Source organism: Chondrus crispus, genomic scaffold (genome assembly GCF_000350225.1).
Source record: "Chondrus crispus Stackhouse genomic scaffold, scaffold_79, whole genome shotgun sequence".
In the NCBI taxonomy this organism is placed as follows: domain Eukaryota; phylum Rhodophyta; class Florideophyceae; order Gigartinales; family Gigartinaceae; genus Chondrus; species Chondrus crispus.
This window is the reverse complement of record NW_005178719.1, coordinates 224327-242501: the sequence shown is the minus strand read 5'-3', so window position 1 is coordinate 242501 and position 18175 is coordinate 224327.

Genomic DNA, 18175 nt, shown 5'->3' with positions numbered 1-18175 from the left:
CGGCTCTCCGCGCGACAGCTGTCCCTACCGCTCCGCCCCTCCTGGGCTCTGTTTCCCCCCTTTTTCCCTTACGTTCCATACTTCGCTTCGCGCCTGGCCCCGTACCGGTCCCTTACGGGTGGTCTCTCGATAACCCCCTACACGCGCCCCGAACGCGCGCGCTCTGCTAAAGGGGGATCCCACCCCTTCCCCCTCAGTGCACGACAGTTAGGACCGGCCATACAGCCTATCACTCTAGCAGACACGCAATTGTCGGTACCTTTTTCTAGCCTCTTTGCGATGATCAGGTCTCTGACAACTTGCGGTGATGCTGGTCCGAGTGCTTCTGACAGGTCTAAGAAGCTCCTGAAATATATACTCGTCTCCTTCACAACTGATTTCCTGCACATATAATCTTCCGGAAGAATAGAAACCTTTGTTCGTTGCTGAGCTTTGACTCTTTCGGATATGGAATCGAACTGGAGCAATGTGCAGTCTGCTCGCGCCTTAAATGAGTCTTGCAGAAACCATTTCGTCCCACGAGTCATTTCACCCGGGGTAGTACGTGTCGGCTTCTTGAGTAACCAATGCTCTGGACGCAACGAAATAAACTCAAGAGGAATATTGGAGCCCCCAGCAGAAGTAAGGAGCGGGTTCTGAGTCCATAGCGCAGTCGTAATAGAGGATTGCTGTCCTTTCACTACTTCTTCAAGATACTGAAGGCGTCTGGAAAGGGCATTTAGCTCGCGTGTATCTTTGATTGTCTTCTGGTCAAGTGACACATTCGTCGTATGGTTCAGCTTCCCGCATTTTTCTACCATGGAACTACCTGGAGCATAGTCGATATCATCTACATCCATCGCTCCGCTTGCCATACCTGAGCTTGCAGTGATAGCCAATCGCACGGATGTATCTTTGAGTCTCCAGCTAAACTTTTGTCCATCTTTTATAAACTCGTTTCCCGCCTTGAAAGTCACCTTGCTTTTACATGCCCTGAATCCAAACGCAGCCTTGTATTGAATAGTCCCCTTGAGCACCTCTCCTCGATCGTCATGATGATAGTTGAGACTAATGGCTGTTGCTGGGAACCATGCCTTACTTTCTTCTTCATTCTCCAAGGTATAGTAGATCTACTAGAGGTCGACCTTTACATCACTACCGAATTGGCGGCCATTGAAAAGATCTGATACCATTATCAACTGGTGGATGGTATCGTCCTCTGTTAATTTCCCTTGGAAAGTGATACGTGAGAAATTTGTTTGAAATATATACCGAAGACTAAAAGAGTTGGGGTAACCATTCGAACGTAGTCAGTATATACATATATATATCATTAATGTGAAATCACCATTTTTGTAACGGTCACATTTATGGATCACAGCTCTGCTCAGATTCTAAGTCCTATGGGACTTGCACGTGCACTTCTCCAGTAGGGCATGGGCTACAAATGTACCTACATTTTCCAGTCCAGAATGCTTTGCCAGTCAGTCATATGTCATTGAATAACTGTCCTTTTAATCATAGTTGCCACAGTCCGGAATGCTCTGACAGTAACTCAGGTGTCATGGAATGACTGTTCTTTTAATCACAGTTGCCACAGTCCGGAAGGCTTCGACTGTAACTCATGTGTCATTGAATGACTGTTCTTTTTAATCATAGTTGCCACACTGGTAAGTGCAACAGGCCTATGGTAAAATGACCCCCAACGCTCCCCCCCTTTATAAATGAAATAGGAGAAAACGCGTGGGTCCCAGGACGGAGACCCCAACATGAACAATCCAATTGGACCCGTATCCGCGTTTCGCATTGCAATCCCATCAATAGATCTTAAGCTAGTTAGTGTTACCGTTACTTTAAGTTTTTAACTGATGTAGAAAGAAGTCACTATCTATCTGAGTAAACGTGGTCGTTTTTGGAGACTCCTTTATATATCAGTGAGCAGTTCTGGATTGGTGACTGAGACGATGTGGATGTATTCATTTCCTTACCTCTTCTATCTCCCCTGGACAATATCTGAAGGGAAATAGGCCAGTTGTTCCCTTTCAAAAGGGGTGTGAAGCTGCTTTATGCTCTATAGACATATTGTTATTGAAAAAAGGAGCAAAACCAGCGCAGAAATCCCGAACCGCTTTAGCGGTTCGAGTGAACCTTTACTTCGTGGCATCTGTGTACGTGTACACTAGAGTACAACGTGGTCTACTACAACATCTCATATTGGAAGTGGATTAATCAAGAATACAAGATGATTTACTTGTGCAATGAAGATAGAAGTGCCACAAGGTGATGATGACACTGTTCTCGCTATTGAAAGTATGAACTACCCATTACCTATGCTTGGATGTCGTCCTCCTCAGTACCCTTCACCTATGAGTCACTGTCGCCACTAGAATCACTTGAGTGGTAATCAGAAGAAGAGCTCGAGACAGAATTCTCCTTCGGAGGCTCCGAGTTATCGTGCGGGCCAGTCTGCGGAGAGATGCTCTCCGCGGAGAGCCCGTCTTGAAAGTGAGGGGTAAAGGACAGATTCCTGTTACCAGAATCCAGCAGCTTCTGTCCTCTAGGAACGAAGTATAGATGATAGCGAGCCACGTGACCATCCTTCTTTGCAGAGCCAAGTCCAATCTGAGACGTCGCACCGGGTGATATGCTATCCTCGTACGAAGCACCAGCATGTGAGAGATCTCCTCTTCCAATGAAGACAGAGTTCGGTGGAACGTGAACCTTCCTCACCTGCACACCCATGGAAATGTGTCTCTGGGGTATTGAATCCTTCACTGTGAAGTGATGAGAGAACGGACAAACCCAAAGAGGGAATCCATTTTCACCAGAACAAATAAAGAAGTATCCAGGATTCCTTGCGTATTCCAGGTTTCAAGTCTTAGATTTTCCAACGCCAAAGTCTGTATGGAGGGACTGCCGAGGACAACCTTTCCCTGTCAGCAAGAAGCGACCCCCAGACTTCGGAACAGCCATCTCCGAAGAGCCCTTTTCAGGGTCCACGAGTCGAAGTGCAGCAGCAATTTGGGCCAGGCGGACGTCCATCATAGCGCGCTTCCTTGCCACCCACACTGTATCGGCATTCTGTTCGACCTCGGACAAAAGACCTGCTAGCGTGGTGATGTAGCGTCCGATGCCCTTATTTCGGTGTTTTCTATCTGTCTCGGGATCGACGTTGAAGATGGGGCTCCACGCTTTGCGATTTGCTTCATCCTTCATCGCATCTTCGCCAGGGAATATTTCTTCGTAGTATTCTATCATCTCTTCGATGACGTCCCCTCCATGGAGAGGGGCTTCGAAAGCGAAGTTAGATGGCACACCACACCACTGTCACTTCCGAAACCTTCAAGAATGACGAAGCCCTTCTCCCGCATCTCAGTCACCTTGGCCAGGAAGTATTCATTAGCGACGTTGTCTAATTCCATGGCTGCGGCCCAAAGAGCCTGTTCCTCCTTGTACTTCAGGGCCGTATTAGGACTCGGACCCGTGGACGGCAGCGCTTTCATGAACACGTTGGACTTCGTCGACCCGAGTTCCTTGTGTCGCATAGCCGCGGCGTGATAGTACACGGCATGATGAATTCGCCCCAACTCCACCCTTTTGATCAGGCAATTCGCTCGGTGACTAAACGGTTTGCACAAAGAACGAAGCCAAGGAGTTTGATGCGTTATCGGATTCCCTTTCGGCCACTGACTCGGCGGAAGTAAGGCGTAGTTAACCCAATCCAGGTTCATCGAAACATTCCATACTGCAGATTCGTGTGGCCCGATCGGGAGTAGACCTGGAAGAATGTCATCGAACTCCCCAACGTCATCTTCCATTGCCACATCACTTTCGACAGCGGGCGGTAAAGCCGGTATCCTCAATTCCTCTTCCTTCTCTTCAAAGGCAGTGTTGAGGGCACGGATGTTCTTAGTTGACTGGATGGCATCTTCCTGGCCTCGCTTTCTCTTTCCTGTTTTCTTCAAAGGCAGCTACAGGGAAATCTTCAATAGATTAGTTTTAATCCTTTGGCGAATCCCTCTCCGAACTGTTACGGATGAGGCCTGTGAGAAGGACCCAGGCCCTTGCGCGTGACAAGGCGGCTCGGACGTATCAACTTGAGACGTAGTCGTTTGAGGTACTTGGCGTGAAGTACCTTGAGAGATAGGCGCGTCAGCTCGCTTAGAAAGCTCCTTAGGTGGAGCTAGAGCTTTCACGAGCTTTTTGCGGAGCATATTGAGACGCTTGTCTTAGTCAAAACGCTGCCCAGCTTCATTAACTCCACTCCTGAAACTCTCATCTGCCTTGCCACAAAGTCATCAATCCGCATCTTGATGTTTCTGCCGACCTCAATCTCCATTTCCAAGACGCTTTGCAACTCCTTCTCGTACGTGTTGGCAATGGTGCAAAGCTCCTCATAAATTTCAGCAAAGGCTTCAAAGAAAGCATTCTCGTACTCAGTGAAAGCACCGCGCTTCTTTCTCTTTTTCTTCTGAAGCTTGAAGTTCATCAGTTTGTCCGTCTCCACCTCGCGCAAGAACACAACGACACATGATACCAAGAAGGATTCCAGACCTATGCAGGGTGAGAAGCCGACGGTTGCTAAGGTGTGTGATACCGATAGTCCTGGTCGTATCGCAGAGGCTTTTGATGGTGTCGTAGTCGATATCGTACTCCACAAGTCGTAGTACCAAGTGCGCATATCGAGAGTACTGCTTAGTTCCCAGCGGACCAAGTACTTTAACCTTCATTAGCGCGCCTGTGATACCTGCGACAGTCATCACAGTACGCTGATTCTGCATATCCAACCGGTTCTTCATCATTCTAACAGCCGCTATAGTTGCGTGAATGGAATCTGTGAAGTTTGAGAACCGGATCTTCGACGAGGTGTCGTTGAGTAGAGCACTGATGCCCAGTTTTTCCAAGTCTGAAACGGGTTTACCATCCTTCCTGTACCACACCTGTGCATCAATCCATTCGAACTCCTTTTCCTTTTGCAAGTCAGTAGCCTTGGCCTTATTCATGCCGGTGACACGATGCTGACCGTCGAAAGTTAGGGGTTCCATCATCAGCTCATCAAACCCATCGTCTCTCTGCCTCAAAATCGTAGAGCGGTCGAAGACCATGTCTTCTGGCATGGCCACAGAGATTGCCCCAGCCGCTTTCAGCAGCTCGTTTTTGAGAAGGCTCTCGGTAATTGATTCAACATGTCATTCATCAACCTCCCGAAGAGTTTCTTGCATGATTCTGATGTTACTTACTAAGACCCGGACGTGATGCTGCCCGTACTTGCTCACATCCACTTCAAGGATATCTGGGGCAAAAGGCTCGTCTATTTCGATGCCGTTGTCGAGTGTAGCAGCTCTCGTTTCCTTCACAAACCGGATGTCACCATCAACATTAACAACGTTTCTTGGCGAACTGCTGTTGTCAGAGTCTCGTCTAGAAGAATCCGCACGAGGTGATTTCGGGGCATCTGCTTCCATTCCGATTTTTCCACATGCATCTGAAACGACAGCTGAAATGATGTGTTTCGCCGTGTCCGATTGTTGCTCTTCACCTTTTAATAAACATAATCTCTTTCGAACGGACATAGGGGTCTGAGCAGTCTTTTCAATATTAGAGGTTTTCTTGGTAGTGAGAGTGGAGACCGTTCCCTCCATTTCCGACACAACCCCCTTGGCCATCATGAAACTGTCCCAAGGGTATCGCGCCCATATGTCAACAATCTCTCCAAGTGTCTTGGGACAGTGTTGCTTCTCATTGGCCGGGAAAGGGTACGGATAGGGGATGTTCTTACGGTTGTCGTCTATATGGACTTTGTAAACCAGAACGAGGTATTGCGGACCTTTCTCCCAGTCTTCGATGTCTGCAAGGTCGAAAGTTCGGGGCGGCATCTGGCCCTCGGCACCGAGGGTGATATGCGCAGTTCCCAATCGAACTAGAGCACCGAACTCTTCATGCCCCTCCGGCGTTGCCTGACCTCGTTTGATTTTGAAGTCATGGGCAAAGAGGGTCACTTCTGCATCGGCTACAAGTCCCTTGGACTTAAGTTCTTCAAGGGAGCGAACCTTTTTCCAGTTGCACGGCTAGAACCACGCCCACGCCCACGACCACGACCACGACCACGACCACGACCTCTTCCTTCCTTTCTAATTCTGCGCTTGGGTGTAGGCATGGTAAAAACCTTGATTTATCACTTGTGATACTTCGATGGGGACAGGAATGAATAGCAGTAAGAGGAGCGGAACAGAAGTGCAGGCTTATGTAGAGAACGAAAAGACGTTGTGCGCGATAGTCGATGAGGTGTCTTAAACGGACGGCAAGAGAAGGAGTATTCCAGTAAAGCAACCGCTTAGGTCTTCTAGGTTTCCACTTGAGGTTTCCACGCAATATTTCCACTTGACGGGTACTCCAACCCACGGTGACGCGTCCCCTACGCGCGGAGGGGGCCAATTTCAGCACTCTTCCACCACCCAGACCCTTGGGTGATGGTGACAAGATCCGTTCGGGGTACCCCTGCAGCCAACTATTGTTGACTATCGGCGCAGTCCTCCCCCTATGAGAAAATGTCAATGTTCGAGTTTAGCGGCTAAAGCCACTGAATAGAGGACGACCTAGTAGAAGTAGTGGTCGATAAGAACGAACAGGCGCAGCGCAAAACGCAGCGCGAGAAACGATAGACGGGTTTGCGACGCGTTCGGGACCTGGAAGCAAGAGAGACTGTAACTGTTGTCGGAAAGGGCGAGCAGACGTAGTGCAAGTACTCGGTATAGGCGCGCCGGTAGGGTGCGAAGAAGAAAGGTGCTAGAGAGGAAAAGGGTCGAGTGAGGTCAAAGGGGTAGGAGGAGCAGGACGATTTTTGGACAGAAATGCGTCTACACAGGGGCGATTAAGCTATGGGGAGACGCTCTACAGACCCAAAATCAACGGCCCGGGATGCCCCATGACAGATGACATGCCTGGACATCCCCAATGGAGCGCTGGGGTGGTGTGCAGCCAAAAAATAACAGTCAAGTTTTTTCGGACGCTCGACCCAGGCACCGGATGGGCACATCGATAGTCGATGTGAAAATCAAATCCTTTTTTTGCGCAATTTTTTGGCCGATTTGATTTCCACAGCGAGTGTCGATGTGCAAATCAGATCATTTTTTTGGGCAATTTTTTGGCCGATTTTACTTGCACATCGAGTGTCGATGTGCATATCAGGTGTCAGGGACGCGCGTCCACCAAGGTGCCTGCAGGCTCATCCTGGCCGTGGTATCACCTTCTACGTTTCAGACCGCTCGCGCTGCGTTTTGCGCTGCGCCTGTTCGTTCTTATCGACCACTACTTCTACTAGGTCGTCCTCTATTCAGTGGCTTTAGCCGCTAAACTCGAACATTGACATTTTCTCATAGGGGGAGGACTGCGCCAATAGTCAACAATAGTTCGCTGCAGGGGTACCCCGAACGGATCTTGTCACCATCACCAAAGGGTCTGGGTGGCGGAAGAGTGCTGAAATTGGCTGCCTCCGGGCGTAAGGGACGCGTCACCGTGGGTTGGAATACCCGTCAAGTGGAAATATTGCGTGGAAACCTCAAGTGGAAACCTAGAAGACCTAAGCGGTTGCTTTACTGGAATACTCCTTCTCTTGCCGTCCGTTTAAGAAACCTCATCGACTATCGCGCACAACGTCTTTTCGTTCTCTACATGAGCCTGCACTTTTGTTCCGCTCCTCTTACTGCTATCCGTTTCTGTCCCCATGTAAGTATCACACGTGATAAACATGACTACTCAAGCGAAAACGTCTTCCTTCGGGAAGCGCCTCAAAGCCATACAGGTAGTGCGAGCAGCCGTAATCCAGCAAACTGGGAACGTGGTACCGAGACTTGGAGATATCGCGGATTGGGTTGAGAACAATCTTGAGACCGATGCTGCAAAGAACTACTTACAATCTTTGGGAGCCGAAAATGTATCCGAGGCAGAGGTTCGCAAATCAAAATGAATCAACGTCAAGTCGCACAAGTCTATGCAATCGTGCAGGCGCTTCTTGGTTGCGGGAGAGGCAATGATACTAGACCCTGGCAAATCTTCGAAATCATAAGCGACATTAACGGCGACAGCTTCAATGCTAGAGGTCTCCAGTGTACGTTTTTTTGCGACACGAGTTCCAAAAGGAATAGTGTGAAAGAGCCACGATTCCTTACTTCGCCCGCAACTTCCTTCGAGGCAATGATGTTCCTAATCTATGTGGGAGTAGTTATGAACTGTCACACCAGGAAACAAGGATCACCATGTGCCAAGAGGAAGAAGGTATTGCAGAACTACAAGGTCAATAGGGAGACGTCACAGCGTATTGGCTTTGCTGTTCAGCAAGTTACTCGAGCATGGGATTGCAAGGCCAGATATATGGGATTCAAGAACTGCGAAGAAATGATATATCCTTACATCACTTTGACAAGTGACGACCGTGAGCTGTGCTTTACTGTGTTGAGTTCAGGCTTCGCCCACAAAAAACAGAAGGATACAATCACAGTCAACGCCGGGGCATTCTGTCTCCCCGACGAATGTTCCCCACAAGCATTTGGCCGTGTTCCAGTCGTGGATAATGCCCTCCACGAGGCAGCAAAACTTCTTCTGAGTAATATCCGCTTCCTCTTGACATCGGATTACTTGTTTGAAATGCCTCCCATGGCGAATTGGATGGCTTTGGACAGGTTCAAGAATGTTCAGGAAACGATCCCTCCCATCATCGATGGTTATCCGAACGAAATGGTCAATCACGTGAAGAATTCCCTCCCACAACAAGACATAGAGATGGTTTCTTCTGTAGAATCCACTGAACAGGCGCGACAAGAAAACATCCTTGCAAGGAGCCTCTCAGTGGTCGCCAGGCGCAGGAATACTTCTAAGTTCGTCTCACACACCGACTCTGTACAGGCGGTGCGGGAAAGTGAATCGGTGAGTAGTGCTCCAGACAGGTCAGAGTCCCGGGCGGGACGCTGGCCTGCACAATCACGGACTCTGTCAGTCACCCAGGAGTGTAAAGGTGAAGTCTATGAGGGTCGAGAAGCTTTAAAGAATGTCTGCAGGGCAATGAACAAGTACGCAAGGACGTATAGCTGTACATTCCCAGAGCTATTGCAGGAGGATATCTCATCATGTTCCGAACAAATATTGGAAGGAGTACAGCTGGTGCTTTGTGACGCACCTTACAACTACCGAAGAGAGAACAATCTTCCGAATTCAACCCATGACAACCTCAACAAAAGTGTCATGACTGATTGTGTTCGTGAGATCAGTCAGATGCTCCGTGAGGGTGGACATGCGTTTGTGTTCTGCTCTGCATTGCAATTCAAACTCTGGTATGACGCCTTCGCATCGTGTACAGTTGTAGTCAGTTCTGATAATGAAGATGAACAAGATGAGGAAGAATCAAACCAAGGCGATGAGGAAGGGCGGTCAGGAACCGAAGACCTCCTAGAAGTGAATCTCCCTGCGGAGCGTCTCCGAATTTTCAGTGTGGATCCCTCACCAGTGCTTATGAACAGCATGCCGTGTCATTATTACACGAATGCTGCCATCAAGACGACGACTTTCAGACGAATTTCCGAGATGGCTGTACATGTCACTAAGAAAGGACTCAATTCGAAGGACGCTTTCGCCCTGGTTAACTACGATAACTTCATCTTCGTCTCTTCCCGCCATCCGGCTTGGACTAACATTATTGACAACGTTCCGAGACTAGAAGAGGGAGAGAGGCTAAGCACCCTGACGCGCCGAAGTCAAAGTTCGTCTCGTTGCGACCGGAGCAGAAACCTCTACGTCTTCTCATGGAAATCATTTCTCGCTTGACTCAACCGGGTGATTACGTTGTTGATATGTTCAGTGGAACCTTTTCAACTGGAGTGGCTTGTCTTCCGCTCAAAAAGCATCGGGGATTTGTGAAGTGTGAACGGGACCCGGTTGCCTGGCTTGCTGCGACAGAAAACTTGGAGCTGGTCTTTGCTCAGAGTGTTCTGAACCCATCTTCCGACATCAACATAACACAGTTGGAATCCGCAGCAGAGCTATTGTTGGCTCATAATCCGGCATTTACAAGGGCCGCTGAGAAGGGCTCAGATTGGAAGCCTCCAAGAGGATTTCCTTACTTTCAGCAAGTTCCGGAGCACATTTTGAAGTTCTTAGCCACTAAGTTACAAGCACTAAATATGGTGCAAGAGTGCAAAGGAAAGCCTTTATCAGAGTGGGAGAGAGAATATCTCGGAGGCCTTCAAACAGTTCACTGCGAAGATATCATTTTATATGAGTGTATGGTTCTCGGTTTGATTGAGGCTCCTTCAAAGCACTGGAATGATGGCTCTCTTGGTGTTTTACGACCAGAACTGTTCGGAGGGGAGAGGTTACATGCCCTGTTTATGGAACAATCGTTTATAGGAACTTAACAAAACAATGTCAGTCCACAAAACAATACGGTGAAAACGGTGTACTTGGGTTTACACCTGAAATGTCCTGCAACTGTTCATATCCGATTGAATTGAGCAAGAGTTTTCGGGGCGTGAGAGAGGTTTACATTGTTCCTGCACAGTTCGGCTTCGCAAGAAGGATCAGACTGGCTACGGAGACTAGAGAGGTGGAGGGACTCGGACGTCGGAAGGCGGGGACACCGAATGTGTGCCTTTGCGACAAGCTCACAAAGGCAGCTGACCTGAATTTTGTTTGCGGCCAAGATACAGTTTTACATGTCGCAACCACAGATATAGAGGGCGGCGCAGAACTTCTAGTCAGCGTATAGAAGTATTCCGAGTTGTGTGGTAGTGCTAAAAACTGTTCAATAAAGACCAGAGTTCTTGTTCCGCACATATACTTATGTCCGAAGTGGCGGATACCCTGCCTTTCGCCCCCACACCTGATAAATTCCACCGTCTGGGAGACTCCTGTGTTGTACTGCTGAGTTTGATGTGGATATGAGACACATATGATCGTCGCTTTCTTCGCTCTCCTGTTCGCAGTAGTGCATAACTAATGCCTTTCGAACGTAGCTTCCAAGCTCAACCAGCGCTCTTCTTTCGTTTCGTTGTTGTATTAACACGCGGTATCCATCTTCTTCTGCTTCGCACTCCTTCACTGCGCAATATCGTATTGTTTCCTCACTTTCTTTCTCACAAGCGTCCCGAATCTGGACTTCAAATACGGCTAGCACCATCCAGAACCTTCTGTCTTCATCATGCTCAGAATCTTTGTTCTCATGAAGGGTGAATGTGAGATCAGGATCCGCGGTCGAAACTACACAAGCCTGCATGGCTTGAATCACGCTACCATATGATATAGTTGCCAGAACGGATGTTTGGTCCCTCTTTTGCCCGTCCGTTACTTTGCACCACTTCGCAGTTCCATATGTATGTACAGTTACGGAATTTCCATGCTCCGCCCGGCCACTTCTAAGACATATCTTGTGTTTCCATAAATGCTCTAAAAGCTCCCTTGCTTTCAACAGAAATGCAAGGTCAGTTGATTGAAACATTTCTGAACATTGACCTCCGTCCGCAGTGTTTCCTAGGTTTATAATTCTTGACTTGTCTACGCGCCAGTCCTTCCTACTGAGAGACGATGATAAAAGTCCTTTCTGATGGAATCGAAGGTTCTGCAGAACAGGAATTGGGAAGCAGTCCTGAAGCTTTTGTAGTAATCTTCCGGCATCATGCAGCCCAAAACTGTCGTAGCCCAAGAGATTCAAAACCGACTTCGCTGACTCAAAGCTCCATCCGTTCTCACTGGTGCCAATGCCTTCAGTCTTAATTGCCAGACGAGTCTTCCAGTCGTTGGCAAGACGATGTTCCATAGTCTGTAATTGTGAGTTTTTCATATTGGATTGAGCCACCCCCCTCTTCAATGGCTGATGAGCACTTTCAAACAATAATTCTTGTACATGTCTTACGCTACCGAACAGTGGCAATGTATGTGTGAAGAACTCCAACAGTCTGTGAAGGTTTGGTTTGTCCAAATGAGTGGAGGCGAAGCTGTTTGTGCGACACAGCTTATCTACTCCAGATACGTAACGAAGTGCCATATTCCGAATCTCCAGGAGTCTTTTGGTTCCTCCTTCTTCATTATTTGTGTCTAATGACCTCTTACCATCTATCCTTGAGTCCGGAAAGTACTGCGTTCTGCTCACGAGAGAGGAAAACAGGTCGAGGAGGTTGAGAGCTTCATCGGTAATAGCACAGTTTTCGCTCACTCCCTCGCCAGTGATTTTGTGCACGTACTCATCGCCCGTGGTGCTACCAAGAGCAGGCAGTACATAGACGATATCGTTATTGAACGTAGCACATGCTTGTCATGGTTGATTAGGCTCTCCTGATATATGAGATGTCCATCCTTCGAAGCCACTTTGGCAATCGCCTCAGCATCTCTGCGTACATCTTTTGGTAGCAATGTTATACAGAGATTCATGATGTCGCGACCAATCCCGAGGAAAAGATGATCGGGAGCCACAACGCATGAGCAATACGAATCGAAAACAGAAGGAACACCTGGTTTCCTACTGCCAAGTACACGAGGTACACGAGCGCGAACGTGTTGCAGTTTTGCAGAGAGTTGATGAAGTGTATGCCTGCAAACTTGTCTCAAACGTATCTGCGTCATCCATTCCGAGGGCTTTCAACTCTTCCCTGGATAACTTGGATCTCCTAAATGCAGTAGCCCGGTTCTCATCTCTCGCGAAGATGTATGGTCGGAATGGATGCGAGTTGTGTAACAATGCTTGCTTCCTTGACTCCAGACTTGTCGTACCTTCCATAGCTGCATAAGTGACATAGAACATTGGAGCAGTGCCCTAGTAGGTCCAAAGTTTGGGAGACTGCAGGATAGACCCCGACGTACGCGACGACATCGAGAAAAAGAACAACCTTCTCTCCTTCTGCAGTAGTCATCTCAAATCTCTTTTCTGTCCCCTCAATGATATCATCAATAACTGCCGCCACTAGCTCGTTTGTAGATACTCCTGGAGGAGTTAACCCGATGGGTCTGAGGGCTCCGGCTCCGTTGCAGTTCTCCGGAGCCATACCTATTGGCAGCATGTATACACCACCCATGCTTACCTTCTTTCCAATGTACGGCGTAAATCCATCAGAGTACAGAAACATTCTGACCACAACGTACTTTCTTCCATCTTCTAGACGTCCACTGCTCTCCGCATCGACGCGATGGCCCTTGCCCAGCGGATTATCATCCGCAGATACTCGTTTCACTACGATTTTGTCAAACATCTGGTTGTAAACCCTCCTATTCGTGCCAGTGAGATTCGAAACATTTCTTTCAGAAGATACAACCAAGCTGGTGGCGTAGTCGTCATCACAGTTTTGTCTTCTCCACATCCTATACACAAGGAAGGGTGTTTGCGTTGGTTCTTCCGAATCTTCGGCGTCTGGCTGTCCTGGGAGTGCAAGTTCGACGACCATGTCACTGGGAAGGAATGCCCGAGATTCTGGTCTCTTCATCTTCATCCTTTTGGTACGCTTTGAATTGGACTGCTCCTGCGGTTCTGTCCAGTTCGGATCATCGTAAACAAAGAAGGAAGATACAACTGCATCAAAGCTCATGTTTGTTGAGGACGTTACTGCAAACTGGGCTTGCATCAATTTGCCATTCACCGCATCACTTGTTTCGAACGTGATGTTAAGAAGGAGCCCTTTTCGAAGTTGCACCGTCACACCATCTTCGGTTGGAATCCGATAAACAGATGGACTCACAGCCCTATCCTGGATTATTAGAGTGTCCCCAATATCCAAGAACCTTGGAACTTCGCTTGACGGATCCATATCATGCCGTCTTCCTTGCACCATCTCCCGCAATTTTGCTGTCGAAAAGTCAAGTTGCGCCCAGTTGCTAGGCCTTACAATCATGGTAGGAGCGCTGTCCTGTGAGGAATACTTTCCAACGCCAGCCTTCGACCCAGACTTCGAGAAATCCACAGAAAACATTTCTACACGACAAGGAACGAAGAAGTTGGATTTCGCAAATGGACGAACACGTCTCTTCAGAGTAGATGTACTTGGCAGTTTGAGAGTGAGCTGTCTTTCATTCCGTCTGCAGTTCCTAAAGTTAGCAAGTGTCTGATACGCAGTGTCGCTGAGACGTGTGCTCCAAGTTGCTGTTATCAGTGATGCAATATTTGTCCAGGTCAATCGAATTCCACCAGAAGCGCCGTCGAACATGCTGTCTATCAGCTCTTCGCACTCCTCAGCTTCGTGGACAACGTCCTGCTCAACACTCAATCCAATGTCTAATCCAGAAATTCGTTCACTTTCTTCACAAAAGAGCGTGTCATTTCGTTCGGAGTGAGGACTTAATGGAAGTGCCTCCACGCCGTCATGCATCACGCCTTGTTTATCTTGGAGGTCGCTTAAAAGTCCGTCTTTCAAAAGGGAAGCATAGCATTCTGATTGACGGTCTAGTAATTTGAATCCACCCCTGGACGTTTAGCTGGCTTTGTAGACAGTTGCCTACATGGCGTTGGTCTTTTTCGATGTCCTTCAAGCTGAGGTTCAGAAGAAGATGGTGCGTGCCCATCTGAAGTAGTCCCTTGTGATGCAACATCTTCGGAACGCTTAGCATAAGGTCCGCGTTTTTAAGAACCCAACGACTCCTGCTTTGACGCCCCATCTGTGACGATTTCGACCAGGTTTGCAACTGGAAGTGGGGCTGCAGTGAAGTTTGGCATGGACCTCGGCACTAACAAGATTTCAGCAAGCCTACTGCTCTACAGCCGAAAGAAGGTCTTTTGTTACATTTGGCGATGAATACGTTTGTGCCGTTAATATTAAAGCTTGGTTCAATGAATAGAAACGGTAAGAATGAGATGCTCCTACTCGCATTTTGATGTGATACCGCACGAAAAAAGCTCAATGGATGGCTGTCATTAAGGGCAATCATGCCATACCGAATTCGGTAATTTCAAATTGAGATTTCCGAACCTATATTCTGCTATTGACACGTGCCCATGAAAATGTAACTGATTTTCACTCGGATGCCCTGCTCGAACCCAGAAAAGGTGGTAGTTTAATATATCAAACTACCGCCTTTTCTGAGTACTGCATATATAGTTCCAGGACCAGATTCAACTCTCTGCACGCCCCTCGTCCGCAGTCCTGACCCACCACACATCCTCTTCTCTGACAGTTTCATTTCCGGGAGTTGCGTGTTCGGTTGAAATCTCATGCGCAGTAAGTGACGCCACTTCTGCCACAATCCTGACCCACCGCGGATCCTCTTTTCTGACAGTTTCATTTCCGCGAGTTGCGTGTTCAGTTGAAATTTCATGCGGAGACACGAGTGCGTTGCACACGTTGGGTAAGTGAGCGCTTTCTCTAGGCAATACTGTTTTGCGATTAGCTACAAAGCTTTAACGTACGTTCGCACATTCTCTAACACATTGAAAGTGTCGAAGAACTGTTCTGAACAATCCTCACAGCGTTCCTTGTCTCACTGCAGGTCAACCCGCCCATCGTCTAACTCAGGATCAAGTAAGCCATCAGTACACCCTCCTTGGTCTCTCAGAATTCTAATCCACCATCATCACGTACTGTGACCGTAACTGACCTCTCCTGTTAAGTTTCTTGGCCTTGACTATTGTATTTAACGGAAGCGCAATGAACCACTGCCGCGGTATTTCGGTATTTGGACGGAGTAGATGTAGTGTATGTAGCCGTAACAATACTCTTTGGTTGCTACAAATAAATGTGATGTGAACGCCGCTAGAACCGCTACCAGTTTCATCCTTCGGGATGGGACCGTTTCTGGACAAGCGTGGTGACATCACCTTTGCAAGAAAGGCACTGGACTAACATTTCATTGACTGAGAGTAGGTCGCGGCATTACGTCTAGTGCTGCATTGGGGCTGCGAATGGACACATATTGTCATTGCCCTGGAGCAGCAAAACATAGTCGTCTGTGGCTGCGCAGATGCAGCGATGATCACCGTCTCATCATTACTTTAATGTAACAAAGTTTGGCCCTGCCAGACCTACTCCGTGTGCAGCTCAGGCCAGTCATCTACCGCCAAGGGCCAGGTAGATCCGCTGTGCCATAACTATGCTGCTTTCTAGCCAATGGCGTCATTGGTAAAAAATGTGCAAAATCGCGACATGAAATCAGCAAGCGTTGCTACATTTATGACACATATTTTGCTGGCCCGGACCAAAATATTTGCGCAGATTTTTTATTGCCTCAGATAGGCTGATTTGACCTTCCTGTGATGTCGCTGTCAATTTTCCATGCGTAGACCTAAGCATTTTCACACATTGTTCTTGTCTTCCTCGCGATAGAGGTTTTGTCAATATGTCAGCATTCATCCTTTCCGTTAGAATGTATCGCAGTTCTACTGTCTTCCTTTCCACGTGGTCCTTAATGAAATGATATTTAACATCTATATGTTTGGTTCTCTCATTTTCCACTGCGTTCTTCGATAGACTGAGAGCTCCTAGATTATCTGCAAAGATGGTGGTGGTGCCCGGTAGTGGAGAGCGATGCATTTCTCTGGGCAGAGGCATAAACCAGAGCATTTCACGCATGCCATATGAAAGTGCCACATATTCAGGCTCTACTGTTGACTGAGCAATTAGGTTTTGATTCTTACTACGGCAATTGATGGCTGCCCCCCCGAAAAGGAATACAAAGCCGTTTGTAGATTTGCGGTCATCTCTATCCCGTGCGAGGTCAGCGTCAGAGTACCCATAATATCCGGTGACCTTCTGCTGGGGATCTTTGCGTGTGTACGTTATGGCAAGTGATTTTGTACAGTGTAGACACCTCAGTACGTGCTTTGCTGCGATCCAGTGTAATGCTCCTGGATCTTGTATGTGTCTTGATAGTAAGCTGACTGCGAATGCAATGTCTGGACGCGTTGTGTTAGAGAAATGCCTCAAATATCCAATAAATTCCATGTATAGTACATTCCACATGGCCTGGCCGTCTCGTAGAGTATTCGATTTCATACTAGAGTCGAGCACCGTCCCTGATTGGAGTGGTGTTGATGCAAATTTGCAATCGCTCATGCAAAAAGTTTTCAGGATACGGTTAATCATGACAGCATTGTGTATCTTCAAGATCCCTCTGTCCATATCTCGTTCGATTATTATTCCAAGGAATTTGCTCACATCCTGCTCGATACGGACCTCAAACTTGTTAGCTATTTTTGTGGGTATGCCTCTTAACATTCTCATGTTGCGGCTTCCAGATAGTGGGTCGTCTACGTATTCGAGAGTGTAAATGCGATTTTTCTATATCACGGATGTATAGATTGCTATCGGATGAAGATTTGCAGAAACCTAAGAATTTTAGGATGTGATCGATAGTCCGATGCCATGCTCTTAACGCCGGTTTAGGGCCATAGAGTGCCTTGAGGAACGGATACACCAAATGTTCTTTTCCCGCGATCACAAAGCCTTGCAGTTGCTCTAGATATATTTCTTCTTCTAATTCTCCATTTAGGAATGCTGATTTAACATCAAGTTGCAGTAACTCCAGGTCTTGATCGGTGGCAAATGCGAGAATAAAGCGTAGCGTATAGTACTTGGCTACTCGTGCCAATACTTCGTCGTAGTCGATTCCATACCTTTGGCTGAATCCTTTCGCTACCGGGCGTGCCCGGTGCCTCAGGAGACGTTGTTTAGAATCTTTCTTTTTGGTGAAGACCCATTTATTGCGGATAGGTTTCACGCCTTCTTGGAGGTCAACCAGCTTCCAGGACTTCTTGCGGTTCATGTCACTAATTTCTTCTTGCATCGCTTCTTCCCATTTAGATTTCTCTGTACTAGCGATGGCTTCCTCATAAGTCAACGGAGCACCATCGTCATGATTACCAAATCTAGACATAGTGCGAGTAGACCAGCATACCACTCAGGTTGTTTTGTTTGGCGAACAGAGCGTCGTAATTGTGGATAGTGAGTGATTGATTAAATGTCTATCTCTTGGCTTTCATCATCATCACTTAAGCTCACATCATGGAACGTACCTGAGTCCACAACATCTTCTTTAGAAGAGTCCCCGTCAGTATCACTGTTGCTGACATTATCTGGTTCAGGAGTAGTTTACTCGATGCTTCGCCCTTTGAATGTCACATCCCTCGGAACAATCGTTCGTCCCTCGTCCTGTAAGAACACCCAGGAACTGTTGCCACATTCGAAGCCAACTAGAAGACCTGTTTTGGCTCTTGCCTCGAATTTTGTTGCTGTCT